This window comes from Amphiprion ocellaris, chromosome 1 (assembly GCF_022539595.1).
Source record: "Amphiprion ocellaris isolate individual 3 ecotype Okinawa chromosome 1, ASM2253959v1, whole genome shotgun sequence".
Taxonomy (NCBI): Eukaryota; Metazoa; Chordata; class Actinopteri; family Pomacentridae; genus Amphiprion; species Amphiprion ocellaris.
This window is the reverse complement of record NC_072766.1, coordinates 3,597,898-3,625,784: the sequence shown is the minus strand read 5'-3', so window position 1 is coordinate 3,625,784 and position 27,887 is coordinate 3,597,898. Positions and strand designations below refer to the sequence as shown.

The 27,887-nt window shown below is 40.4% G+C and overlaps 2 long non-coding RNA genes across 2 annotated transcripts in view; one reads left to right on the top strand and one right to left on the bottom strand.

Moving 5' to 3' along the window:
* LOC111565754 (uncharacterized) overlaps positions 1 to 27,887 on the bottom strand; it is a 245,524-nt gene that overhangs the window by 89,231 nt on the left and 128,406 nt on the right. The window lies entirely within an intron of this gene.
* The window catches only part of LOC118470001 (uncharacterized), a 61,814-nt gene continuing 41,238 nt past the window's right edge, over positions 7,312 to 27,887 (top strand). Inside the window, exon 1 of the long non-coding RNA XR_004846995.2 lies at positions 7,312 to 7,450. This is a non-coding gene — a long non-coding RNA (uncharacterized LOC118470001). The remainder of the gene's footprint in view (positions 7,451 to 27,887) is intronic.

Below are 27,887 nucleotides of genomic sequence, written 5' to 3'. Positions count from 1 at the left end.
GTACTATGAAGAAGGATGGGTTAGGAAGGCATAGGCTTAAAGACAGTTTTTGTTCTCTTTTAACCTGCTAGATCACAGATTCTCAGCTGAGGGAAAATGTTTTATCTGTAAACCTGCTGAGCTGTACGTTATTAAAACCACTGAATGAAGCTGTGTAATTACAGTATCGCACACTGTATGCATCACGTTGCCATGGGAACCTATCACGCACTAAGCTGGTGATGTAGAAACTGCATGAATATGTTTTATATTTGGTCCTGATTTGCTGCCAAGTCCGTTTACATGCTGGTAGGGTAGCTAATATAGCACAGATTAGACAACTGATTAGTTTTTAGCCTTTATTAGAGAGAATATTCAATCAGTAGCATTAAATTCGCTTTGATTTGGCCAAAAATAAAGTGATATCTTGCATGATGGAACAGTGTCAGACCTAGATGCACTTCAATACAATATCATGTTTAAATATGTGAAGTTTAAAGTTTAACAGTTCTGATGTGCAGCCGTTATGTCAAGGAGGGACGGCTGCACTGAATATTAAAATAAATATATACACGATTAAGTTTTCCTGTTTTGTATCATTTCCAGTAGCAGCATTTTTTAATGTCATAAATTTTAAGGTTCCTCGTAGCTCTACATTAAAACAGCCTGTTGATTGAAGAAGGTGGCACACGATTGGTCCATTTTGTGCAGAAGATAAGTCACAGGATGTATTAAACTCCCCTTTTTATGTTAATGCAGGCAGAGTCTGGAGCAGAAAGCCTGAGTTAATAAAGATAACCATCATTGTGATATTATTATCTCTGACTGGGATTTTAGGTTTTGTTGAGCCGGCTTACACAAAGAAAGCCTGGCTTTGTTAAACATGCTTCATGATACAGTCCTCTGTGCTAGACAGCAAGATTAACATATCCAGGATATATTTTTGTTTTCTGTCTTCAATAAACCTCACAACCATAGTTAGACTAAGCAATCACAAAAAGCTGGATATCAAATCGATAAGTCAACACAAGGTCCTTCAATCTAGCTGAATAGCTCTCCCAAAAGTACTTTTTTGAAGTCCTATGGTGTGTAAGACAGTGCCAGAGTTAAACTGTTTTGGAAGCAAGTAAAGACCAAATATTAAAACATAATTCAAGGCACTAAGTAGGCTTACTGCAGATCTTATATTGTCAACAAATGCAAGGCTTTAGTGCTTTAATCAGTGTCTGTTTTATTATGGTATGGCTACAAGGCCTATCGGACAGTTGTTCTGAAATTGTTTGCACCCAACAGGGAAAAATAATAAAGTAAAGAATGCTGGAGTTCCCTCTGCTGAGAATCTGCTAGCCTCTGTATCATATCTGTGCTCATTGGGGAAAGCCAAAGTGTTTAGGACATCTTTACAAACTCTTACTTTCCCCTCTCACTATCCACACAGAGAGGGATCTTCTGCAAATGGTGATGGCATTTTCCAAGCAAACTGATTGGTAAGTAGGCAGTTTATGCCGATGTAGATCTATCATCTCGAACATATGGCAGGATGTCTGAAGACAACACAACGCGCAGCAATCAAACAAAAGGAGAGACAGTGCAGCCAGGATAGTGAAAAGAGAAATGAAGATTTGCCTGACTTGACCCTCCCATTTTGATCCGCCGCACTGTGTGCTGTGTGTGTCGTATGTCGGTTACAAAATGAGGAGAAATTAAAACCAAATGCCTGCTTCTCTTCTTGGACCATCAAAAGGACTCTGTGGTGACGTATGCTCCGTCACTGATGCTGTGCCAATGTTTCACTCAAAGACATACAGCCGAGGGCAGCATGGGAGTGGGAAGACAGGCGCGAAGCGAGCTGAAGGGAGTGGTTTTGGCACAAGCATCATAATATTACGGTTTTCAAGTCCTTCCCTCCACATCTGAGGCGACGACAAAAACAGAGAAACCCCAACCGCATTTCCCTCCGACAAGGACAAATAAATGTCAAAGGTTCCTCACGTTTGCTCCCTCTGAATTTCCATAATGTGACAAAGCCAAGGAGAGAGGTGCGTCACCGAAAAGCTAATTTTCATGCAACAATTGTATTTAATAAATGATGACCGGGATTTACATTTCTAACACCGGCACACACAGGTATCTAGAACATGCCACAGAGAGATCCACCATTATTGGATGAAAGCATCAGAGGGGAGCGCTCCTTTCAACCCTCTGCTCCGCTTGCCTTCAATTCCAGGGGGAGGAGAGTCATTGATGCCTACTTGACCTGTCTGCTTTACATATTCATGAGGGGATGGAGAAGATGGATATGGCCTGATGTTCCATTCCCTCTAACTTAATTCTCTCTCTCTCTCTCTCTCTTGCACCCTTCCTCTCTCTCCGGGTCCGTCTGTCTCCTCCTCCACGAGGCCTCCACCAGGCCTCCACAGCAGGAGGCCAGGGTGACAGACAGCAGGCCTCCTCCAGTCACACTTTTGCCAGTCACTGCACGTCAGCATTATGCACTAGCAGGCGGCAACACAATGAACGTCACATGAGAGATGATGCCTCTCTGCCACTCACATATGGCCGCTCTGTTATACAGTGTATTGTAATGACTTTGTTTTTCCTGTGTAATAGCGCAGGGCGTTTTATTTGTGAGAACTGCTGTCCCGCATTTGTCTCAAACGGCTGATGTCATTCTGATGAAAATCATTTTCCCCTTCCTTTGGCTTCAATAAAACAAGTGCATTTATGGGAATGCTTAGATTGACGAAACTTCTGAGGGATAAAGATGATTGACTTGGCATGATTGACAAAGGTAGAGCAACTGTGGTGTGCTTAGGATTGCTTCACTTGTTTGGCATGGTTAAATTAATGCAGTTAAAAAATCTTACATTAACCTATTCTAATAAAGCACAAGTGTACATATTTTTAAAGACTGAAATTTGATTGCATATGATTAAAGTGTCTCTATGATGCGTGGGATGATGATTAGCCACTAAGATTTCAGGTTTACCTTATTATTTCATTTATGCCACATCCTCCAGCAAAATGTACACACTTTGTTTAAAATGATCACTGATACAGGTACAATGTCAGGAATCTCAACATGACCAGTATGTTGTACACTGCTGTGGAGAGTTGTATATATACACTCAAACTGGAATGAAGAAAAGGGAATAACTGCTAGTCAAATATAGTCAATATGCAGTGTGAAAACATATCACTTACATATTGCAGAATAGTGGACAAGCATGCTTCCTGATCACCAACTAAATCCAAATCACAGTTTTATTATCTTTACAATGTGAAGATGAGCAAAGGTTCCAAACACAGTAATCCGGAGTTTTTTCAAAAAATATTTCCACATGCACAAAAAAAAAAAAAAAACAAAGAGCTGAAACATCTTTCTGATGTGGATTTTGGGTTAAAACTGATATCTGTGAATTACTGTAGATTTGTGGCTCTAGTGTCTTAAGTGGACTAATTTTCACCTAAACAGCAATGACAACAATAGTAATTTAGTCTGCAATAATCTGGATTTCTTCTATGAAACTATCAACTTTTGGCATCTAATGTGTGTGTGTATCAAGGTACGACTGTGTGTTTTACAAAATTGGATATTTCATAGGCAGAATTAGATTTTATTTTTTTTCTTTTTATACCAATTCCTTGACGTGTCTCATTTAATATCCAAGATGTGGTTTGACGGTATCTATGCATCCGCAGATATGTGAGTGTCCATATATATATATGTATGTAAATTATTTCTCGACATGAAAAAGTTTGAAAAAATAACCCCTCGACTTCCATCTCATTACATTCCTTCTCTTTCTATAAATAAAAGACTGGGCGCAGAAATGGACTGGAGAGGCTGAGAGAGGCTGAGAGACAGGAAATAAGGGAGAGAGCGACAGAGCATGGGTCGAACCTGGAGGTAGAGCATAAGGAAAGATTGCGTGTCGTGGCTTGGCATTGTAATGTGTGCAGATTGGTGGGGGAGGTGGAGGCCTATAACTCAGCATGATAATAACCAAGGCCAGAGACCAGTGCTCACCTTGCTCTGGCTCTACCACAGCCCACCTTTACGAGCTAAACACCTCTCATGTGCACTCCACACTCTTCCGCTACTCACACCCATCATCACAATTATAGTTCTCACCATCCATCAGTGGGCAGATGAGAGGGGAGACGCTGCTGATGTGCCATCTCTCTTGCAGGCTTAATGGGGATTTGGCTGCTGCCAGCTTCCTCTTGGCTGATGTACATGCAACCACTAAGATCCAACAATATATTTTAAACAGCAGTGGTGGTCAATGAGAAAAAAGGCAACTAAGCACATAATCAGCTTTTCTCCAGTGGTACTCTTCGGAACAGTCTTGAGAATATATGTTTAATGTTACACTGTGTTCCACCACATTTCAAAGGGAATTATTGTGCTTTATCTATAATTCAGTAATTACTATTAATGTAGTTTAGGATTTTAATATACATACAGTATGATCAGCGTATTTACTCCACTAATATTTATAATCCTTTCAGTTTGCTTGTAATAGTACCACTATTCAGCCTGTGAAAACACACACAACACATAAATAAAAAGATGCTACGCGTTGGCTATTGATTTTTGGAGCTTGACCCATATTATTTTTTTAGTGCCTATTGTGGGTCAAGCTTCAAAAATACTGAACACATTTTGCCAATTATTTTTAAGGATTTCCCAAACTAAACAGAGAGGCAGTGCAAATTCCCTGGGGTGCAGTAATCAACCCCTTTAAGCAAAGATCAGAAGGAAAAGCATTGGATCCATAATGCAATTTTTACTGTACAGTAGTGGAACTTTCTTGTCTTTGTACACTCCATTCACTAATATCTATTATCTTGTCTCACGAGAGGAACTACCCAAAGCCCTTGAGTGTCTGTAGTAAGTAGACAGTCACTGTTAAACCATAAATAGTTGTAGAAATGTGAATTATTGTAGCCGTAGTTGAAAAAGTAATAATATAAAACCAAATCTTCACCTCTCCTTTAACTTACTTACTGTGCCTAAACTTATTCAGACCTAAACTGTTGCAGTCTACCACAAAGATTACGAAAAAACTGTCTGTCTAATTTTCATGAAACTCAGTGGAGAACTGAAGCCTCGGCAAAGGAAGAACCCATTGAACTTTAGTGCAGATCTGGATCCCTTTCTTTAAAACTGCAAGATATTGCATCGACCTTGGTGGAGGCTCTTGGTGCTCCTCTAGTTTTCAATTGTGGGTTAAATAAATAATGACCTCCTGCTGGTGTGGGGCATAACTTCAGAAAATGCCATTCTGGAAGGCATGGAAACACACTTTTGTTGTTTAATTTAGAGGATTTGTTGCCTTTATGGATGCATGTGAGGGCATATCTCAGTACATCCCGGACAGGTCGCTAGTTTAGACCCATTTTCTTACTATGACGGTATTTTTCAGTGGCTCAGAGGAGTTTTTTGTTGTCTCTCTTTCATTTGAAGGAAGTTGAGTATATGTTCAAAATCACATATGCTCACACAGGTATCTTCAGAGAAACAGCAACAAATGCACATTGACACCCACTCTCCTGAAAGTGATATTTTGGCATACCTCAGCTGCTAATAATGACCCCACAGAGAACTACATCAGGCCGTTATAGTCCTAATGGGTTTTTGTCACTCCACACTGTCTGTTGATGTGTATGCAAACAGCCCCTGTATGTCTGAGTGAGTCTAAGGTTCCTGTGGGAGCTCCCTGTACGTGCCTGTTCAATGCCATAGCCAGGATGGATGGCAGCTCAATTGAATAAAGGGGCTCACCGCTGCACAATACAGACAACGTGCTGAATACACAATGAGGACTGGATTTACACCCCCCGTCGGTGTGTCTGAATTAGCATTTCGAAACCCCCTTTTCCTCGCCATGTGTATGTGTGTTTATGCGTGCACGTGCTTTCATCTCCAACTGGGACCCCTCTATAAATGCTACAAGCAATAAATCGCAGTTCACCAAGGGAAAAATATTGGTCTTGTTACAGGGCAGTGTCCATGCTTTAGTGGACCGCAGCTCAGATTAAGACTTTGTGAAGGAAAAAAGAAGAAAGACGACACAGTTGGGGCTATCAGGTTTATCCTGCTTTCATAAAACTGGGTTGCTTTGGGTGTGGCAGGATGAAGTTACCTATGAAGACGCCTGATGGAAAACGGAAGGAGGGGGAAGCAACAAAAGCAAAGAAAGAGGAGTGAAGGGCTGATTAGGGCATTGACATGTAAGGTTACAGTCAGCATTTCTTCAGGAGCATGAAAAAAACACAAGGTGATTCTGACAATCTGTCAGGACCATGCAGGAGAACACGAAGGCTAGCATCCAGCCAGACAGCAAAACCCTTCCCATGCTTGCTTAATATTCATGACATTGGCGTTCATGCCAAGCAACAGTCATAGTTGATGTCTTTGTTTGAAAGTTTCTGTCATTGGGATGCTACAATTTACTCCAAACTTGAAGAAGAAGGATTGTTTTGAAAGAGCTTCCACAGCGCCGGCGTGGAAACGAGACAACATTAATTCCACACCTGCAATCATTATGCTCCTGATTTCTATGGCTTCTTCACATTCTCACCGACAATAACCACACAAAAGGCTAATTGCATGCTGCAAAAAGCGCCTCGGTCCTCTGAAGATTTCTTTGTCTGTCTCAAAGGGCAGGATGCTCAATTTGACTCCAATTGACTTTGCAGAATAAGAGAAAAAAACACCATAAATTATCAATAATCATAATAATATTTGGATATCTGTGAATGTATCTTCACAGACTGAACTGGCAGCTCTCAGCATTATTTCTCACTTACAAACAACTGACCAAGAGAATGAGGAGATCAATTTGTCTCAGTCTGTTTCTGGTGTGAATGGAGCCCAAATTCCTTATCTCTTCAAAACACTGAAACTCCCTGCCTGCTCTCAGCAGAGATGCTTTCATTATTTGCCTCTGAATCAGTATTTAGGGAGGGAAAAAAGCCAGCAGAATATGGCATTATCTGCGTGGTGCTAAAAACTCCAGCTGGATAGACTGGTGCGTGTGTGTGTGTGTGTGTGTGAATGAGTGAGTGTGTGTTTCTGCACACACACATGTGGACTTGCATGTATGTGTTGGAAATGCAAGCTCTGAGCTGAATGAACAAGAGGTTTCAGGAGCAAGTTGATTAAGTGTATCTGCACAGAGCCCATCCAAAGAATCTCAACCAAATTAAAAAAAAAAACATAGAGCACCATCACACACACACACACACACACACACACTTCCACAGTGTACACTACAAAGCGAAGCCAGCACTCCGAGTCAAGCCTCCAGTCTCCCTCTTCATCTCCTCTTCTCAACACTCTCCTTCTCTTTTTCCACTCTCGGTCTCTTTCTCTCCATCTGTGTCAGAGGAGGCTGCTACGACTCAATCAGGCTCACAAAAACGCAGAGGAGCTCCCACTCTTTGTCTGCCTCACTCAGAAGTAAGTCACTTTTTTTTTCTTTTGGCTTTCTTCTCCTTTCCCCTCTTTCTTCTGCATTTGCTTGTCTGATAAAACCAAAGAGGTGAGGCTGGGCTGTCATACTGTTCATCACTCCCTCTCTCTCTCTTCCGCTCTGTCCTCTTTACTCCTCACTCCCTGTTTGCTATCTCTCATGACTAGCTCGTGTGCAGACTGATGAACAACCCATCTATATTCTGTGCAGATTACAGGGGCTTTGTGAAAGTGAAGGCAAGGAGATAGTCATTTGAAATGTAAACAGGAAGACATTGATTAGCTTTCTGAACTCTGATTTTTAATGTGGTTTTGTCAGTCTGTCTGTCTTGCCTGTTGAGGACTTTTGACTACCTGCTCTCTGTTATGACGAGTCACAGTGCATTAAGATGCCCAGTGAGCCACGTGTGAGATTTGGCTGCACTACAAATAAATGTCCAGGAACAAGAAGCAGCATTTTCTGCTGGACTAGTATAGTTTCTATCAGTGCTGTTGTACTGCGTTGTACATGTTTCTTTCCTTTTTTCTTTCGTATAAGCTTTGTCTCAGTGGCTTAACGTCCTGCTGGTTACAAGGACAACCTAATCAGGCAGCATTTGGCAGTGTCGCAGGAGTACAGTTTCTGCATCTTGTTGATTATTTCATTGACTTATGGTTGCGACGGCTGGCAGCCTATCAATGCAAAGTAATTACAATAGGCCACTGTGAAGTTGAATAATTGATGTGCTTTTTGGAGCTGATGTATGCTGAAAAACCTATCTGCCTGGAGTCCCATCAGTAGTTTATCATGGGGTGAGAGAGGTGGGAGAGTGCAGCCTGACTGCCAATGCTTAGTGCTGTAATAATGATGCCGGTCTGGGCCTGTCAGCACCAGGAACACTGGGAGTTAGCTCCCAAGCTGGTTGCAGCGCCGCTATCAGCTTTATCAGCCTTGCCCTCGATCAATACCTGGAAGAGGAATGGTTTCAAGCGAAAGACACTCCCAAACTCTCAGGCTGTCGATCAGCCTCCTGTTAGCAGCGTCAGCCAGGCATGATGGCTCCTTGCTGCTTCTTATTATAATATTAGTGACAAGGTAAAGTGGGTTTTGAAAATTTGAGACTGTGAACTGTAAGAACAGATGATGCGATTAGCTGTTTGAAGGAAAGATACTCGTGAGCACTTCAACAAAACACTCAGATGAAGAACAGCATTGTCTCGCTAAAAACGAAGGAGCAGTCGGTGTCAGTGGGGGTATGTAGTTTCAGGTGTTGGTGATTCAGTGGAAGCAACGACAGGCAGGTCTGAGTTACAGATCTACAAGTCTGAAGGCTTTTAAAAGCTACAGCCATTTGTAATATTATGAGAAAGGATTTTACAACTCTGGAGGATATCAACTTATCCCGTCACAGGTATGGCAGGGTAAGTAGAATATATTAGACGGGCCTCTGCAGCGCCTTGCAGCTGAGCCATATTCAACTTCTTTTGCCAGATGGCTCGGCATTTTCCTTATTGAAACCCTTCACACTGGCACCATCACTTTGCCGCAACAACGGTTTCATTTAAATGAATAATAAAGCATCTTTTAGCAAAGATATTGTGAAATTTTCTCTGTGATTGTCTGATCTGTTTCTACAACATTTTGAAATTTCTTTTAGAGGCTGCAAACAGCATGACTTTATAGACTGTAATCCTTATGTCCGGTTCAATTCATTATTCAAGTTAGTTTCCAAAGCTAAGCAGCTGTATCACACTTCAGAAGTTCTTCAGTATGTTCAACAGTAAGCAGACACATAAAAGTTGGCAGAGCTAAGTGTTTAGCTTTGATTCTGTCCTCAGTTCAGTCATTTGTCTGCTGCTAGTTCTAGTTTTTCAGTTCAGTGCAAAACTAGCAAACACAAGCTTCTAAACATAAAGTCAGTAGCTCCACAGCCTTTAGTATATGACAAAGTTATCCAAGTACAATTGTTTCTGTGGCTTTTGTGGCTATTAAACATGCTTCTGATGAGGAAATAACATACTTTAAATCAAAGTTGTGGTTAAACATAGTGTCCAGGGACCAGTGATGGGGTTTCCACTGCTAAAAGGGATTCAATATCACCAGTGCACATTTTTTTCATGTTTTTTATTCTGATTTTTAGAAAATCTGTACATGTTAGCAAAGCAGTCCAGGAACAGCATTGTTTTTGAGGCTGTTTGGACTACTGTCAGTCCTTTTTATGATAAACTTCGTCCTCTCTGAATGATTCAAGTGATGAGTCCAAAAGATGCTTAAACCCATCAAGAAATTGCATAATATACCTCTGGGCAAGAAAACAAGACGAGGATAACGGACGGAACGCTACATACTGGAACACTGAGAGTTTAATAAGCATGGATGAGAATGGCATACTTCAGGTATGGAGTCTTGTTTTATTCAGTCTCTCTATACCAGAAGACATGAGAACATTTCAGAAACATAAATTATTGTTATTATTGTTGTCTCGTTTCTGTGCCAGACAGGGCTCATAAACAGTGGTTTTGTGACTGTCTACCAAGATTTCTTCTTCTTTTCACTGAGACAAATAATCTCTCTTTTTTGCTTAGTTGCCAAGGCTTGGCTCTGACTCCCGGTCAGTCTGCCGCTCTCCATGTCTCTCTTTCCTTTCCTTACTCTATCTCGCTGCAGTGCCCACAAGCCCTAGAGCCCAACTCCACCCTGACTCACTCACACAGCATCCATTATGTATGGGCCAAAAACTGAAGAATAACAGGCTTGGGGCAAAGAAGTAAAACATAAATAAAGTACAAGAAAATTAGGGAAAAAAGAAAGCAGCAGTGGTAAGATCTATATTTGGTATGCTGTCTGAATGTGTGTACCTTCTAGGCTTCATCATAACGTTGATTCTAGCTGAGGTTAGGAGATATATTATGCTTTTTTTATGACTGTGAGTAAAATGTGGAGTAAATAACTGTAAAGAATACAATGGGCTTCAAATATTCCCATAAAACATAAAAACACTCCACCACTTACAAGCTTGAAGCTTGTGTAGTCATTAAGAATTAATAAATAGACAGCAGCAAGTTGTTACGCTGGTAACATGCTGTGCACAAACCTGACTGATATTTCTAAGCACCCTATTAGCCTACAGTGAAACACAAACCTCTGTACTGTGCATACAAATCTATACGCACAATAGCAATCATTAAATTGTCACTGAGATGTAAAAATTATATACACACACACACACACACACACACACACACACACACACACACACACACACACACACACACACACACACACACACACACACACACACACACACATCACAAATAGAATTATTGCTACAGTAATTGGAAGGAATTTCAACAGGTTCCACATAAATGAAACACCAATATTATGACAAAATGGCAAAAGAGTGTTATTATTAATAGTAGTATCCAGGTTACATTCGAAAAAATGTAAAATAATTAATATTCTGCTCATAGATATACTGCAATATTTATCCTCAATTCTTTTGGAAAAAAATTGTAATTTCTCCAGTGCAGCATGACATATTGTGCGATTTCAGGTAATGCACATCCAGATCCATAAAGACATCTGTGGGGAACCTGAAGCAAAGGTTTGGTCCATCTTATGCACTCAAGTAAAAACATAGTTTCAAGTTCACAAATGGCAAAATGGCAAACGAGTGTTTTTTATTAGTAGTAGTATCCAAGTTAAATTTCATAAAGTATAAATAACTGATATTCTGCTCATAAGTACATGACAGTTTCCATCCTCAATTCTTGAAAAAAATCTCAATTTTCCCAGTGCATCATGAAATACTGTAATATTACAGAAAGACAAAGCTGAAGTTATGGTTTGGTCCACTTTATGTACTCACTTCATCAAGTGAGAACATCATCTCATGTTAACTTCTTGGGCACAGGCTGTGGCTGCCTGTAGTATTCTATATTTTCCCTGTAACCATATGGAAAAGTAGTACAGACAGGATCTATTTTCATTTTTTATATCTTGGCCCGGACCAGTTTACTTTATAAAAGCATCTCCATCATGCCACTTCACATTTGGCTCTCTTTTTATGCAAAGATTACCCACAACCACATGGGCCTTCTTCCCACAACTAGAGATGAAGCCTAAATAGGCTATAGGACATGGAGTCAAAAGTGTCCTTTTTTTGGTGGAAAAAGAGGAGAAAAGACTGTGCATATTCATGCAAAATTTGAATTCATTTACAATGCAAATTATAAACAAGAAAAACTTCATTTGGATGAATGCTCATTCAATATATGGCAGAATGCTAATGATTATCCTTCTCTGCTCCATGGCAAGCTGAACTGCTTTCTCTCCAAAATACATTAACTGAGGTCTCTGACTGTAACAACGGATTCTTTTTCTACAAGCTATGCTCATTCCTGCACAAAGAAAAACAGTTTTCGTACCTCCTCCTCTTCTCATCAACAAAAGACCAGGTTAGAAGGTCTCTTGTGCTCCATCTTTCATCTGATGAAAAATATCAACTACAAGGTTTTCTTCTCATCAAGGAGAATAATGTTCTCTTAAATTTTCTGATACGTTCTTTTGAAAATCCCAATACCACTCCGACATACCATGCCTCTAATTTACTCCTTGAAAGGGCAATAGAACTGAAATATTCTGTGCCCAAGGCACCTGCTGGAAGGTAAGCAGGCATGCGTGTGAGATAATGATTGCAAGCATTCATGTCCACTTTTACTGGGAATTATTTTCCTATACGCCAATTCAACCTGCTCTGCCAGCAGAAGAACCACTGACAACAGATAATTCCAACAATGCTGGACAAACCTAAACCACAAACTGGAAGTGGATGTTGGCAGCAGATCCAAGTATCAGGTGGATTTTCAGTGTTCTTGGTACTGTTTAGGTAAACACCACCACTCCTTGTCTCTTCCCAAACCCTGCACACTGTTTCACAAGGATGGATTACATGCAATAAAGGTGCCTGGCAACCTATTTACCTCCTGCTATCTCATTATAATACTTTCTGGTTGGATATTTGCTATTTATTGCGAGACCTAGAGCATGTGTGAACCAGAGGACAGGTGGATTTCAGGACAGTGTGGAGAAGAAAGCCTCCCCCTTCCTTCTACGACAGCTTTATTACATCTTCATTACATTTACAGCAGCTCCATGCAGCATAGTGCCTTTCATTTTTTAGAGTAATGGGAGAAGTATATACAAAATATTTAATTAGCTTGAATGGGAAATGGCTAGAGAAAGTTTTTTTAAAAAGTCAATACTGTAGAGCATTGGGGACTAGGACTTGTATAATTAATGTCTTTGCATATGGTGGCTTGCCAGCAATAGATCTCCTTTAATAGGCACGCATTGTGAAATATACAATGGAAGGTGGTTGAGCAGAGCGCCCCAGCCTTACACTCTCACACTGAAAAGTTTGCTAGAACGAAATTACATTAGCATATTTAAACTCTCCGTGCTTGTGAAATAAACCCACCATAAAACACTGTTAACCATGCTAAATATGTATGCAGCATTATGGATGTGATGTGAACTATTACAGCTCACCAAAGCATTTGCAGCATCAGCCCATTTTATGGAATATTCACTTTCAATTTGTATTCAGCTGTTGTTTCTAATTCGAGCACAAGTCAATAATAATATATTAAAAGGTTCCTATATACGCCACGATAATGGACTGCAAAATTGCCTTTGGACACTTTTAATGCATCAAATCTGATCACTCTCATCCCTTTGTAAGACGAATATCAAAAACATACCTCCTTGCATTACAAAGTTAAATAGAATGTAGATCCAGTAGCATATTAGGAAATTATATGAAATAAACTCAGTAGTCAGAGATAATAAGGATTACATCAGTCTTTTTTCAACCCATTTGAAAAAGAATGAGCCATTAAAATCTTCTTTACATTTCATATTTACATTCATTACAGGAGTTTTGCTATGGAACAATAGAACATACGCTCAGATGACGGAAGTTTCTTATGCTGCACTGAGACAGGTCAGTCATGAATCTAATCTATTCAGTCTGTTTGGTGTGTGTTGGTGTGAGCGTCTGGCCGATAAGCTGACCAGCCCAGAGCAGGAGACGCCCTGAGGAGGGTGGAGATGGCGAAAGCAGGAGAGGAAAAAGTCAAAGTGACTCTGCCAAGGGCTCAGGCCTCGGGAGCGGCTCTACATCTTATCTCCTGCTGTCCCTCAGCAGACCTTCAGCTCTGATCCAGATGCAGGTCATTCAGAGCATGGAGGGTAACTCTCAATCAAAGCAACTCGTCTCCTGGATAATTCCCTCTAACCTCAGAGATACTGTTTCATATGTCAGCAGTTGTACCGGAGCTCGATAAATGTTGCTCACAGAATGCGAATCTGAGATTGTTTCCTGTTTCAGTATGTTAGTGTCTGAGCTTCCTGTACCTGCCTGGCTGGACAAAAGTCAGGGTGTAAGTTTAGGTATCTGCATGTCCACGAGTGTCCGTTACCATCACTGCAACATAAAATTTATCTTCTCCCTAAGTTCCTGAGAGTCCACATAAGCCCCCATTTGCAGATGTCCATTGAGAGTCGGACAATATTGGCATATCGGGTTATTGACAATAAAGGTAATTTTGGGCATCCCTAGTATCCGTACATAACGTACACATGCTTGACACACACCTGTTCCTGATGCAAGCTCATTTTTTACTAAAGATTTCATCCGTCAGAAATGCTACAAAGACTGAGCAGCCTTGGCTGAGTACTGCGCTCTCTGAGTGCTTTTCTTGTCAACATAGTTTTAGTGAAAATCCAGATTCATGCTTTCCATGTCTCCATAAAAGTCTGCATGATGTAAATTTCCTCATTTGCTCAAGTCGGTCAAGTCTTCATGGACCCCACTACAGGCATCTGCATGTAGCCCAGTTTTTGAGACCGCTTAGACTGTACAAACTCCAAGCCCTGACTGCCATGAAAACAAATGGTACTTAAAAGAAACGTGTATTATGAGGAAGAGGCTGTGTGAGGAGATTCAGAGCTACACCTTTATAACTCATCATTAGAGGGGTGTAATTGAAATAGGCAGTGCTGGACCTCTAAAATCCAAGTTCTAAATTCTCCAGAAGTCCCGTGTTTTGTCTACCCACTGTGCTCAGCACTCCTCAGGAATAATCACAGCGTCACAGTGCCACAGTCCAATCTTTAACCAGCCGCTGTGTCCAGTAAAAAGCACAAAGTCACAGCCAGCTTTTTACAAGCATCCACAGGAGCCCTGTGTGTTATTCTGTGATGGGTCTGAGGGGCAATCTAACTGTCTGTGCAGGAGACCGACACATACATATTGTAGTATGAATGAACATAACACTGTCTGCTTTCAAAGCATGGACTGGTCTGAAGAATGGGAGTTTTCTAGCTCTGTGATGGACTGACAATCAGTCCAGATGTTTCCCTGCTTTCTGTTCAGCACCAGTAAGGCATTAATGTCCTTTCCTGAAATAATAATTAAAAAGTCTATGTGCGTGAGCGTGAAATTAACTAAAAACTGGGCTGAATTATTGGGATTCATAATCTTGTTTGACAGATGCTTGAATTTAACCAGCTGAACTGAAGATCCTTTATTTTTTAAACACCGCCCTGCAGCTCTGCCACTGATGTTCCCCGGAGTGTGTTGCTGCATGTGAATGTGCACATGTGAACCTGTAAAGTATTGCAGACAAGAGTGGATTTGTGCTGCTTATTCAATATTGCCAAAGAATACCAGTGCTTTAAGCCACCTGGGTAAACAGGTTATTGCCATATCAATCATTTACAGCGACATCCAATGGTCGTGACCACAGACAATATTGACCAACAGACTGACAGAGATTAATGCTGCTGCACATAAACCGCCTCCTCTACCTATCCCTCTCTGCAGACTCCATCTATTCTTCTCTCTCCTGTTCTCCCAATCATCTGTTTTCTCCTCTGCTCTTTCAATCATCTGTTTTCTATTCTGTTCGACTCATTTTCAACTTTCTGTTCTGCTCTCTTTGTTATCTGTTTCTTTTCTCTTTTTTTCATAAAGCAAGAACAAAACCCTTTCTGCCGATTCTGACTTAAGCCTGACCCTTTAAACTGTAGAAAACTGGATTATAATAAGCATTAACCAAAATATGAATAGAAGAAATAATTACTATAATTACTAACAGTTAATTCCATTTGAAACCAGCTCATTTGGGTGAAAAGGCCATTTCCTCAAGTGTAAAAAAAAAAAGGTCACACCTGGCTGACATATCAATCTGAAGTTACTAATTATGGCACAGAAGAAGTAGTGCAATGGTTCAGCCTCATTTTTAATCAAAGTCACATTCATGTATACACAGAGGTATACATGACATCTATACAGAGAGCTATCTGGAGAGAACCGTGGTGTGTTGTGGATTAAATGTGGCTGAGAGCAGCAACACCTTGTGACACAAACATGATAATTCAGTTCCCTTAATGGTGGCCAGCAGGAATGAACACAATGAGTCAGTCATTTTTGCAAATGGGTGCTGTAGTCAAAGAGAAAACTATGTGAATGTAAAAACAACATGCTGCTGTTCAGAGGGACAATTTTAAACGACAATGCAGACGTCAGTGCACTCTGTCACCTGCACATGGAGTAATCTGGTCGGGAAAAAATGACTCCCTTATGATTTTGAGCCTCAGTTGTTTTGTTGAGCCTACACGAAGCATTAACGGTGCATGAACCCGCAACCACAAAGCCTGATTGTGGTGTGGCGAAGTTCAATGAGGAGTCGTTTCAGATTTACTGCACACGACTGGAAGCTGCTTTCCTTCATGCCAACACCTTCCCACACCTGATTGGATCAACATGACATTCGCTTTACATCCAGTTTTGAAGCTGGAAAAACATGATGGCAGTTTTGTAAACATGGACCTTGGACACCCATGAGAGCTATTTGTCCAACTTTTGATGATAAAAAGTCATCCACAAAGCTAAAAGCATTAGGAGAAGCGCCTGGTCATGTCATCTAAACAACCAAAAAATAATGCTGCTATTTAACTAAGCAGCATTCCCATAAAGAAATATAATTTGGCTTTGAAATAAATACATTTTCTCACGCAAAAAGTAAGACTATGGCAAAATATGAAAGACTTTTAGGCAAAAGGCAATTAAAAGTGTAGTTTAGTTGTAGAGTGATGTATTTTTTGGCACACAGGGCAAAGCCAATCCCTTTACTTCAGCTCAATTAACTTTCATTGGCTGATAGATGATATTCAGGAGTCAATATTCAAAAAAAGATTTTCTTTTTTTAAATTCTCATCCTTTTCAGGTTTCTTTAATATGCAAATAGGCACATATATTACACATTATAACTGCATGGTAGTCCCAGAATTACACTTAATTGGTTTTCTAATTTTCATTTCAATTAAATTTGGTTCCAGTTTTAATTTGTTTTATGCAAAGTTGGGCTGCACACATGCAGGCTATGACATTCTCTACTTAACGGGTGATTCTCGGGTTCACATGGTTTTCACTCGTCCATCTCAGGCATGTCTGGCAGAGCAGATATGCTTCCATTTTATCTATTTTATTTGTATATGCACCCTTCTACACAGGCCATGTGACTCTTTCTACCCGTGCTACAAGTGTATGAACACAATTTCTAGCATATTTTAGCATTTCTAGTCTATTTTATTCTGTTTTACACATGTAACTACAGTGACTCTGTGCTGGCAAAACACCGGTGGTCTACGCTCAGAGCTGCACCTGAACACATCCTGTGCAGACACACACTAAAGGTGATTTTGCTGAGCGTGGAGAGAAGGAAGGAGATGTTTTAATGATAACTTCATTCCCCTGTGGCTGAGGAGCTAGATGAGTAAATCAAGTGAAACCAAGTGTTAAATGCATGAGAGTAGAGCTGATATATTATTGATGATCCGTGGCATTGCATGACCAACCACACACAGTAACACACATGCACCTACAAACCATAAACATGGACTCACACACATACAAATGCACACCTCATAAAAAATGTCCACAGTCCAGCCCACTGTATAGGCGGTTGTACACTCTCTTGTTCTCCATCTCTTAGAAAAACAGTCTATAAGGTCTTGTCATATACTGCACAGTGACCCCAAAAAGTATTTGGACATTTGAGCCACAGTTAAAAATGTATGACATAGCAAATGGCATTTCTTTTAAAGACAGAGCAAGCACACTTTAAGAAAATACGCCACTAAAAGACATTTATTAGGTTTTAAATGATGCTGCAAAGTTGTAGAAGTATGTGAGCACCTAATAACGTCTTCATTAAATATCACAGTTGCAGTGTTTTATGATTTAGTTTGCCATTTGTAAGCTTGCAGAACAGTCCGACAATGTAGTTTCTCTAATAGCTGTGGCAGCAGAGATTTCAGTTCAAGTCATTTTTGTTCTCCATCACATCCCGTTAGATAGGTGATCTTCGGGGTTTGGATCTGGGTTCAAAGAGGACCATTCAAAGGCTGATCTTGAGGAAAAAAAATTTTTCAATCTTTGCAACTACAAGGCTTTGGATCATTTTCCTGCAAGATCTGTCACTTCAGTAATAGTTTGCTTGATTTCTTCCAAAATTCCTCTGCACACTTCCGACACATGATTCAACCAGTAAATACAAGTTCACCCACACCATTGTATGAAAAACAGCCCCAGACTTTGGAGCTCCCACTTCCATGCTGTACTATGCAGTCTGGTTGCTTCCTGCTTTTCTCCACACACAAAAAAACTTTCTGGTCATCAGATCCATGTAGGTTGAATTTGGACTCGTCCAAAAATATCCCACGTCTCCCAAAGCTGCTGTCCTTCTCTGCATGTTCTTTTGCAGATTTAATCCAAGCTGTCTTATTATTTGAGCTCATGAATGGTTTTCCACCGCATCACTCTCCCGCTGTAGATATTCTGGTCAATCCTATTATGAATGGCTTGTGAAGTTGTATTTGGTAATTCTCACTGATCTCTGAAGTGATCCATGCTGCTGTTTTTCTTCATTTTATTCACTATTATGTGGTTTGATCTGCGTCTGGGTCTGTCTATGTGCCCTCTATTCTCAGTCATAAAATCTCAATTTCTTTAACTTTTTGACACTATACCTAACAGTACACGATGGAAGATTGATTTTTTTTTGTTGACCTGATAGAGTAGACTTCTTTGTGCTTCTTTGGCTTGTTTTTGCCATTTTTTGCAGTTGCTTTTATCCATTTCCAAAGTTATTTATAAGAAATGTATATGCTCAGCTACTCTTACGTTCACACAGAGGACTAATCTCAAGTTTGGAACATTAACAATGAACATTATTCTATTTTTATTTTCACCTTTCAGATTGAAAATTTGTCCAGTTACCTTTTGTTTTCATTTAGATGAGTATCTTCTTGCTTGTACAAGGGACAACCTAATTTAATTATAGGAGGTGTTTCCTTAGGGCCATGTTAAATGTGTTTTTCTATGGATTAAACATAATTTTATCTAACATTTCATGACAGTTTAACTGTTTGAGGTCACTTTATGACCTCTAAAACTGTCAAGTGTTGCAATTTTGTCATTTTTGGAGCCATGTGCAGACTAGTAATACTACTTTTTTGGGATGTAAGATGGCTCCCAATGAATGATGAGATAGTATTTAATAACTCCTTGTTGAAAGAAACATTCTTCTCCAAGAATTCAGCTTTCTATGTTTTTGTTTACTGTAGCAGAAATTAACGGCATTAATTTAGTCGAGCGCAGACTTCTAACCAAGTTGCCCTTCAATTTCGTGCAACAGCGAAAAGCTGAAAAATTTCCAATCATTTCTCATTAAACCTCGACTCACCTCCTTTGAGTGACTTCTTCTTAATTGGAATGTGAAATTAACATATTCTCATGAAATAGCTGAAGGGATCCAGAAAAAAAAAGTAGAAAAAAACCAGTGACAGGAATGACACATCCTGCCATCAATCAAAGGGGAGGGGATGACAGAACAGAAGCATGCTCAGGGTTATTTTTAACCTCTATTTATCCTGCTTTCACTGCCTTGTTATTTCGCTGCTAAACTCAGCTACAACCTTGCATCGCTACACAGATTCTCAGCTGGGAGCACAACAACTACAATGTCTGACTCGAACGATTCACAAAACTCAGAGTTTTGTTTACGTGTCATACTCAAGGGCAAATACAGCACAATGAAAGAAACGGAACACAAAGAAACAGTAATATTTAGGCCCTGCTCTCTTCATCTTGAAGGGCTGCTCCTCTGTACTCTCGGGTCCCTATCAGTGCCAGCACTTACTGCTGGCTGGACAACCATGTGTCACCTCTGATACGCGGCCATTTCTTTTCACCTGTCAGTGGGGAGATTCATTGGAGGGTGTAATGCTGAGCTCACACCAAAAATAGCTCTGAGTTTAAAAACGCAAAGGGCTGTGTTGGTGTGACAGAAAAGCATGAGACAGGATTTTACAAGTTGTCTGCAGTGACACATGGACTTTATCTCCTGTTTATCACCCCTAACTTCAATGCAGGTGACCTGTAACAGGTGCAGTAACGACGTCATAATCTCTCATCAGCTTTCCACATTTTTTCCATTTCTGTTAAAAGGGTGCAAGCAGCTAACAAACAAGGTGATGACCCTCAATCCAAGCTTTGGTGGGCCTGGTCTTATCTCTGGCTTCTTGCCAATTGCAGAAGAATAGAAGAGGCAAAGCAACCACGAGCGCGCAAGTTAGTAATTCACTTCTCATCTCAAGAGTACGCCAGGTCTCTTTTTTAAATTCTCCTCCAAGGCTGGAAGCCAATGAGCTTTCTTGTTGTTTGAACATGAAGACATTCTTTACTGTCACAAGGATAACACATTGCTGTACCAGTATATCATTCAGTCTGTGATGTTAAGTATTTTCAAGGATATCATTTGTTTATGAAGTTTTTTTATGAGCGGAATTTGCTTCTTTTTTTGTAGCTCCTTCAAGCATGTTAAGAAAAAGACAAGAGAGAAGTTTCCAAGTCGAGACAAAAGTTAAGAGTTGCACCCTTCGCTCAAAACATCTTCAAGGCTATTACTGCCACCAAAACATATTCATACTGTGGTACCTGCAGCCACACACATGCACACGCACATACACACACACACACACACACACACACACACACACACACACACACACACACACACACACACACACACACACACACACACACACACACACAGGTAGGAAGACAAGGTAAAGAAAAAGGGGCTGTGAGGGAGACAAAGGGTTCAGTGATAATAAATTAGTGGAGTTTGCTCTGTGGCAGAACAGTTGTTCCCTCTGATTATCTCTAATTAACCTCTATGGAATTGAACCACCGAGCACAGAGGGATTAACGCACAGAGGCATGATCTTTGTGTGTCTGTGTGTGTGTGTGTGTGTGTGTGTGTGTGTGTGTGTGTGTGTGTGTGTGTGTGTGTGTGTGTGTGTGTGTGTGTGTGTGTGTGTGTGTGTGTGAAAAATGTCTGTGGGTTGGAAAAGAGCCACCGACCCTCCAGTCCCTGATTCAGGCCCATCACAGACACACAAACCTCTGAGCTTCCATCACTTCCTCACATCCATCCACCATTACACACCCACACACACCTGCCTGAGAGCGACAAGCATTACACTCCCTGGAGGGCAGTACAGTCAGTGTATCTTCAAAAAGATCAGAATAAAATTTAAATACACACACGTCTTTGTCACTTCCAAGGATGCTGCAGTTGGACTTCACTCCCTGGAGACTGACCCTAACCATAACTACAAGCCCAACCTTAAACTAAACTCTACCCCTACTTTAATAAGTCATGGCAATTTGTTATCAGGCTGTTTAGCTGGTAAGAATTCTGCTTTTTGTCCCAAAATAATAGCAAGGACATATTATGTGAATGTGTGTATCCTCACATTGTGTCCCTGAAATTCCATGTAAAAGCAAAGACACACACACACACACACACACGAACCTACTCCAGCTAAAAGGAAAAAGCTTGACACAACACAAAAGCATTAATATTCTCATAACTAAAAATGTCTCTAATTAGTAAATGCTTCAGGTGCCAAGGCAATTAGTATCAAGGAAAATCACATGTAAAATTAAAGAGAGGTTGAGTGAGTCAAAACTAACTTGTAAGGAAAATTACAAAAAACACATATGCTTGGAAATTAAACCGTGCTCTGGATCATATTACACAAAATGTAAGCAGCAGTTCTTGTGGATGCTTTTAGAAGCTCTGAATAGCCCTGACATACTCATCACTCAGTATCTGACAAAGATACTGATTTGGCTCACAGTGGCAGTTACTGTATGTAGCTGTCCTGGGTTTAGAGTGTTGAATTATGCTGAGATGTCATGTTACTGTCATGTTACATCATGAACAAAGATCCTCTGAACATGTGACAGTTCCTTGATGCAAGTATGTTTCAGTATGAGAGGACTTGGACACAACCTGAGCTAGAACTTTGAGATTGTTTGAAGTGTAATTTTGTGCGTTATGTATTTGTCTCTTAAGACTAGTGCACTTGGAACCCTGCCTCCTTGAAATTACATCCATATTGCACTAATTTGTTTTCTCAGTAATTTTGTGGTGGCAACTATAATCAGAAAGCAGCACAAAACACAGCACTTGGACTCTGGGGTCCGGATTTGCATCCTGAGGTCTGTCTGTGGTTACGTTTAGTCAATAAATGCACTATTAAAAAGGTGTCTCAGACTTTGACTCTCTCTTTTCTGCAAGAAACAAACATATTAATCACGCACTGTGATTGTCTAAACATGCAAACATGTTAGCCAATAACCAGGAAAAGTTTAAGAATGTTTTAACTGCCACATGTGAATATTGTGTTGCAAGATTAGATATTTTTACAGTTAAAAAAATTGTATTAAGAGTGTGCATTTTTTTCAATATCAGAGTTTTTGAGAGACTTAAACTAAGAGCCCAACTCATGTAGCACTTATAATGGCTTCACAAACAAGCCAAAGTAAAGCAGTTGCAGAAATGGCGACTCTCTCCTCCTTTGACTAATGGGGGAGAAAAATTGCAAAGAGCGAAACAAAACTTAAAAACAAAGTTCCTTCTACATAGACTGGGGATGTGAAGTGCCAAAGTGGCCACACACAGCTAGTTTTTTAAAAAACTGGTGCCTGGTAGCTGACAGTTACACTGACACAGCTCAGTTTGCCACGTTCACACTCAAACAACAATAGTCAGTTATGGTTACAATCTTGCATAAACGTTTTTAGTTCACAACAAAAAAGTGCAAAAAAGTAGGGCAGAGTGTGGCAGTAAAAGTAATAAGCAAAGTAAAAGCATGAAGGTTTTATGTTGAAAAAAACAGACAGGTAGATACAGGTGAAAGAAAAGTGAAGAAAGAGGATTTAACTAGCTGATACAGTGGAGACGTGTTAGGTCAAATGGGTGTTTCTTTCTTATCAGTGGCCAAGAGTTCGTCCAATCAGCAACTCACAACAACCCAAAACAGGCCTACAGATGACTCGCTGTAATTGAAAGATATCTGCACACCACAGGATCTGGTAGTATTCTGAGGAGTTATTGATTATCATGAGTCAGACACACACATTTATACACTTCATCACCAGTAGGAAATGAGGGAGCTGAAATGTATTACAGACAGGGTGGTGTGACAGAATGAGGTCCAGGCTGAGGGAAAAATTGAGCAAGACAGATTTCTACATCTCACTTCCATGTCCTCAACAACACTAATTATACTGACCCTCAGCATGCACACACTCTCTCACTCTCTCACTCATTCACTCACTCTCACACATAAATACAAGTCTGTGTTTGCCAGATCCCCAGTGCAGAGCATGGTGTGTTTGAACAAGGCAGCCTGTTAAAGTGTCTGATTAGACCCCTGTTTGAACAGAAAAAGACAGCGACCTATCAGCACACGGCAGGGACCGGCCAATCATTGCTCATCTGCTGTGGGCCTTTTGCAACTAGTTGGCGACCAGAAAGACAAACTGACCGACACAGTGACAGGCAGAGACACACACACACCCACACACCCACACACCCAGCAGGACACACTTAGCTGAAGCACCTAAATTACCCTGATTCGATTGACCTTCCCGCTGTGTAGCAGGTGTGGGTCGCAGCGGCAAACAGCTGGCAGGCAGGAGCATCACAATCTTATTCTTTGCTCTTTTTTTGGTTGTTTTTGTAAGAAGTGAGGTTTCTAATCAATCCTTACTGATTTTTCCTTTGTTTTTCAACCCACTGGAGCATAGAGGGTCCAAAACTAGACCTCATAAGTAACTTAAGCGGGTATTTGAATTGGCAAATTGGTATTAGTCAGCATTCTCTTAACGAGGGCTTCTGTTTCAAACACATGGTAGACAGTAGAGCAGATGAGGCAATGGTTACTGCCTTTGCCATTTTTGTGAAGTAGTCACTATTACAAATTAATCAGCATTTAACTGATCCTGAGTGCTAATATGTGCAGTTTATTGTGGTTTTTTTTGTCTGCTCATGCTGGTATTGGATATAGAATACAGAATAAGTACTCCAAATATAATATCTTGCTTGTTCATGCCCTCTAGAACTATAAGAACATCTTCCAATCTGATGCTTCTATCGACAGGATGGTATCATTTGTCCACAGGACGTCTCACTCGGACAGGATGAGAGAGAGAGACAGACACCTGTCCTGGGGGACAGAAATTATTTTATAGTCTTATAAATTTTCAATCTGCAGTTAATGTCTTGTCTGTGATTTTTACACTTTGAGGGCTGGTTTTGACCCTCTGGAGGACCGCTTTTGACCCGTGGGCCGCATGTTTGACACGCCTGATTTACACCGTCATGTGGGGTTAGTTTTACCCAGGAGGATTACTACTGAAACGACACATCACCAGTATGGTAAAACTACCCTGTCTCACAACGGTCTAAACCCAGCTCACGTTCCTATTAATGGGTAAACATCCAACACTTGGTGAATTCTGCTTCACAATGACAGGAAGAGTCGACATCGAAGGATCAACATTGCTATGAACACTTGGACATCACTAGCCAGCTATCCCTGAGGTAACTTTTCTGACATCTCCTGCTTAAAACCCAACAAGTCAAAGGATAGTGATTTCCAAAACAACTTTAGCTTGAGTAGAAATTTAAAAAATGACAATTACACTCAAAAGAAACTAATACTAACAGATAATACTAGGTGATATCAGGCAGTGCAACCTCCATCACCAGAATGTGTTTCTGTGCTAATGCAGTAATCCACAGAGCTTCAATAGAAAGCAACTGGACTGCTCTTTTTGGTTCCTGAAGACATTTCATTGCTCATCCAAGAAGCGTTTTGAGTTCTGACTTGAAAAACTGAATTAGCATGACCTATTGACATATTGCTTTGCTCTGTGGGATGAGCACCTCCGAATGTTGTGAAAATACAACAGGAAGTTAACAAATTCTCAAAAAACAGCAACCACTTCCATCTCAACATAAGATGCAGACAACACAAACTGGTCCCAAACAGCTAATGCCTCGACTCCACCGTCAAAGGCCACAGAACAGAACTGATACTGCTGACGGCACCGAGCCAACTACTAAGCAAGAGGATAAGACAGGCCCATTTTACTATTGATGCACTTAAGAACGGGAGTAAACAGACCCTCAAGAAACTGACAGCCAGCACAGTCATGGGGGAAGTTTCCAAGTGATTGAAAAGACACAGTTAACATAGCCCAAAAAAGCAAGGAATGACAAACAAAGAAATTTCAGACATTACAGAGAAGATGAAGGGAAACATCCGAACCAGCCAGAGAGAAACAACAAGACTCCACTACTAGACATTCAAGAACTGAAGAAGCCTCTTGGATGAAACATCTTTAAGAACCACAAAGAGACATCCCGTCTGCTTCTCCTGAAGTTTTTAGGATTAACGTGACCTGGATAACTGAGAATATACACAGACATGCTGCTGGAGTCATTTGCTTTTTGCCAAATACGTTTTGAAGGGAGCATAATTGCTTCCTGGATTATGTTAAGTAGTGATGTTATTTTCAGGATTTTGTCAGCAGAGACTGGGAATCATGTCATGCACCCCACATGTTGTGAGGGTTAGACCACTTGTAGTTAATTAAGGTTATAAAAAGCAATACATCTAGTCTTGTATGTCAAGTAAGTGTTATATTTTAGTTTTCCTTTTTATCGGCTTCGACCTAACCAGAAAATTGTAAATCCTGCTTTAGTTGCCAGAAACAGACCATTTTGCAGATACTTTGTCCTTGTTCTGTTTCACAAAGGCCATTGCAATAGTAGGTTTCCTATAAAACTTATTTGCTAATACAAGTTAGATTTTTAGCCCTGCTGTTGTCTTCATTTACGGGCACCAAAAATTATTGTTTCCTTGTCTGAAAAAAAATCCAAAAATTCAGCAAAAAAATTTGACAAATTTCTGAAAATTTGCAAAACCTTCAGGAAGAAAATTCCAATAATTCCTTAAAAGTATCCCTCGAAAGTTTTATTTATTTATTTTTTAAATCCCCCAAATTTGGCAAGAAAATTCTTGTAAATATTTTCAAAAAACGAGTAAAAATCTTCCAAAAAAATCCTAAAAATATCTAAAGTGATTCCACATATAGCAGTAAAACTTCTAATATTTTCTTTAAGAACATTCACAAAAAAATCAACCAAAATCCACTGAAATTTGCTGGATTTTGGTAGATTTTTTTGTGAATGTTCTTAAGAAACATTTTTAACATTTCTTTTTTTCCACCAAAAAATATTCAAAGATTTCCCAAAAATGTTGAAAATGTGGACATCAGAAGTTTCACTGTGAATATACATTTTCAAACTTTAAAACGGGTCAATTTTGACCCGCAGGACGACACGAGGGTTAACTTCAGGCGGCAGGGATGCAAGTGACATGCAAAGCTTTTGATCAGTTGGCCTTTGGTAACACTCGTTCCTTAAGGTTGGCTCAGTGTGTAGGGGGTCTTAAAGGTTGCCTATTGTCTGCCTGAGCGCTGGGAGGAGGAATCTGGATGTAGGGGGCTGGAATGACGTCTCCTTGATTGCCTCCTCCATCTCTGCCTGTCGTCTAGACCAGCAGTTGAGTCTCTGTGTCCCTAAACTCCCCACCCAGTGCAGCAGAGACAGACAGTCTGTCTGTGTCAGCAGCCACTGCTCCACTCTCAGCAATGACCCTTCACATTCAGTCGTCCCTAGACGGTCCCTTTCTTAACCCCTCACCATGGACTCGTACCTCGGCGCCCCTCTCACCTCTACCAACACACCCACATCCATGTCAAAGCCGCCAGTCTGTCCACGCCGCTGTGCTCTTTCTTTTTCTGTCACAAAGTCACTCCACCCTTGTCTGTCACCCTACCCTTGTATCCTATTGTTTCAGCCTCCACTGTTCTGCCCCTCTCACGCCCTCACTCTCTTCAGGTAGCCCGAGCTGCATAATTAAGTGTAATTTGTCCAAAACGGAGGCGCAAGCAGTCAGCATTGATCTTTATAAATGGAAAATTGCTCCGTTTTTCAATTTGCGTTATTCTCCGTTGAATTGTGGCACCGTTTAACTGATAAGGTCAGAACATTGTTTCTGCTCAGTCATTTTTCTTTGTCTTTAACGTAAATGATCATTATTAACTCACTAAGGGTTGCAGGGGTGGAGAGCTGAGCTAACGACCAACAGAAATCTTTTTGTTTTAGCTCATGTAACAAAGTGGCTTTGGAGGAGGGAAAGCGTGATGAGGACCGAGCGCCGCTTAATACCAGAATGATTGACTACAGTGGGGAAAATAATCACCACGCTTTATTCAAGTCCTGCATTTACAGGTCATTTAAAACTTTATCTGATGGGACTAATAGACAACAGGCAATGGAGGGATACTAATTTGATTGAATAATGAGCAGAATTATGTTTTAATAAGGAAACTGTGCACGTACAGTTGGTGAATGATTGCGGTGGCTTCTGCTTTGTTATGCACATATATTAGCCATTGCCTGTAGAAGCAGACATTTCTGACAAGCACCTCTTGAAACATTTGTCTCAACAAAAGGCCACTTATCATGAGTGCATACCTACGTTTGACCTCGACTGGAGCGAACTGCAGCTGGGACACATGAGGATTCTGTGCCGACTTCACAGAAACTTTGGCTTCAACTGCATTCAAACTTACTCACACACATCAAAAAGCATTCTTTGAACTTTCATCTTCTAAGCACAAAACACACTTTTCTGTTCTGCGATCAAGCGCTTTGGCATAAATTACAGTTTTGTTTTGTTTTTTTTAATCTCCACTGGTATCTAGAGTAGGTACAATACCAAAAATTTGACTTTGATGCTACACGTCATGACACACATCTTTATATCAGTATCGATTCTGAATCAATCAAAACATGAGGAAAAGTACTGTTTGTCCGTTCCTTCCAATATAGATTAAGTCCAACTGGAGGCCTTGCATATTTCCTGTTTCCCATCTGACTGAGC